Below are 2771 nucleotides of genomic sequence, written 5' to 3' on the forward strand. Positions count from 1 at the left end.
ACTCTCAGCAATTCTCTTTATAAGAAAGATTTTTTCGGGGTTCTGGAACTGTATCCTTAGAAAATATGGTGGATTTCAGGAGAATTTTTGTATCACAATTTAAAATGGATGAGAAATGTATAGATATTTTGTGTTCCAAGTGTTGAGTCTAGTTTTATGGGCTGGTGAGATTGTGCCACATTAACATTTTCAAAGCAGGAATGTAAAGAAGTGTATTCTTGGTACAGGGAATTGCATTAACAACCCTATCCTGGAATAATAAATGTGAGGATTGATGAAGGAATATATGCTGACTGAAATGTTCTATTTGTTGCACCAGAGTAATATTGCCTCAAATATACTAATACTATAAGATTACATTCATTCTTCGGAAGTTCTTGAAATCTAGCCTTTATGTAAAGCAGTAAATTCATTTTGTAGATTGTTGAAGAGATAATCCAACTTGAAATCTTGCAGTTTCATGTAATTCTGGAAGTTGTTTGCAAGGTAGACTTAAGAGAGAATAGGAGGGCTATGCAAAAATACAGAGGTGTTAAGTTACTGAGCTAATCTTGGGGACTAGTTATGCAATAGTGGAGTGATAAACTAAGTGTCAAATGTAATGTACAAAACATAGTTTTCTTGACACTATTCATGACAATGCAAATCATTTTAGTAGGAGCTCTCTAAATAAAAAAATTGTAAAAATTCTTCTCAGAGTATTTACATGACTACTAATATATATTTTGGAAATGAAATCTCAAGATTCTACTAAAATCATCTTGGCACATAGTAGTGGCTGTTAAAAATAAAAATAGTAAAATTATAAGTCACTTGAAGGTAACCCAGAAGTACATTTTTTCTATTAGGTCCCAAAAATGCAGTATTTATATAGTTATTTGAATATCATGAGCTAAGTGATTACACTTTAGTTTTAGTTGAAGAATTAGAGGTGATGTCATTAATGGATATATACGTAGAACTTTTTTCATGTTTTTACTTAATATCTAAATAGCTGGTGATAACTATTAATTACAAACTTTTTACAAGTAATAATATAATGATATCAAAGGTTTAACTATTTGCTTCAAAGAACTATTTAAAAATTATTATAGGAAATATATATCACCTTTAAAATTTTATCTAAAACACTGCATTTAAAGATTTTTTTAATATAATTTTTATTTTGATCATAGTGTCTTACATATTGTTGACAATAACATTTTAGGTACATATTTACATAAAATCAGGGGGGATTCCCATCCCCAAATTGTCCTCCCTACCCCTCCGTTGTTGTCCTACCTCCCATTTCCTCTTCCCTCACCCCCAGGGCGGCTAGAATATGTGGTCCCCTCTGTATCCAACCCACTACTTAGTAGTCTTGCACCTGTTTGGTCTTGATGCCTCCCTTATCTCCCCCTCTAACTGTAGGCAGGACTAGCTAGTTCAAGTTGCGTGGTTTTGCCTGAGAAGGAGAAGATAAATAAACTGGGGTAAGAGTCTAATACTCCCAAAATGGGTGGAATCCTTCTAGAGGCTCTCATCATCGATTTGGGAGATGAAGGAGAGAAAGAAGGTGAAACACTCCACCAGTACCAAAAAAAGTGTCAATTATCCAGTGAGGACTCCAGCTATATCGATAAGCACCACAAAAAAACAGCCGAAAAACAAAGCAAAACAGACAGACAAACAAACAAACAAAAAACAGAACAAAAACAAACAAACAAACCAAAAACACGCCATGGTCTTGAAATAAGAAACATGGCATAGCACATAACGAGGGAAAAGAAAAGAATAGAAAAAAATAAGTATAATTGGGGACGACGATTTCAATAATCACACCCAAACAGAGAAATCGACCAAAATAGATAGGTAAATAAAAATAATAATAACAATAATAAATGAAGGTAAAAGATATATATGTATATATATATATACACACACATATATATACATATATATAAAATACTAAGTTTTTGTGCTTTTTGTATTTTTGTTTTTTCCCCTCCTGCCCTGGCACAGTAAATATTGGGGTCATTCGAAAAGGAATTCACATGGCCTAAGAAATATGGGGTTTCTCCGTCCTTGGAGTATACTGTCATGGGATCAGCTCCAGACTTTGCTCAGGATCATTTATTCTCCTGGTGGTGTTTTTTGGCGTGTGGAAGACTTCTGTTCTGTCCAGGGTGATACACTCAGAGCTCTGTGTTTAGAGGTCTCAGTATCTGCACAGATCCTGAGGTAGGACTTATGGTGAGGTCAGTCTTTGTGGTTCTAGAGGTTCTGTTACCTCAGTGTCGTTTTAGTCCATCTTCTGTGGTTGGTGACCTTGGTCTTTGCACTGAACCTAGGATGGCACCTAGGTTAGCGTCTTTCTTTGTGCTTCCAGAAGGCCCATTCTGTTGCAGTTGTCTCTGTCAGACCTTTGGGACTGGAGGTCATGCTTATTGTGCAAGTCATAGTTCAAACCCTAAACTAGGGCTTTTTTAAAGATTTTGTTTTTACTAATAATTTAAAAATATCAATTTGGGGCCAGAATGATAGTATGGAGGGTAGGGCATTTGCCTTGCTTGCAGCCAATATGGTTTAGATCCTTGCTATAGCCTATGTATTCCTGAGCGCAAAGAATTTGTCTTTGAGTGCATAGCAAGGTTACTAAGCTTTGAGCAACACTGGATACGACCCAAAAATCAATAGAATGAAAATGTCACTGTCAAATGACACCAGAATAATCAAATTCATGTTTAATCTTGTTACATCGTTATTATCTTTTGAACCTTCAGAAGTTGGAG

This window comes from Suncus etruscus, chromosome 16 (genome assembly GCF_024139225.1).
Source record: "Suncus etruscus isolate mSunEtr1 chromosome 16, mSunEtr1.pri.cur, whole genome shotgun sequence".
Classification (NCBI taxonomy): domain Eukaryota; kingdom Metazoa; phylum Chordata; class Mammalia; order Eulipotyphla; family Soricidae; genus Suncus; species Suncus etruscus.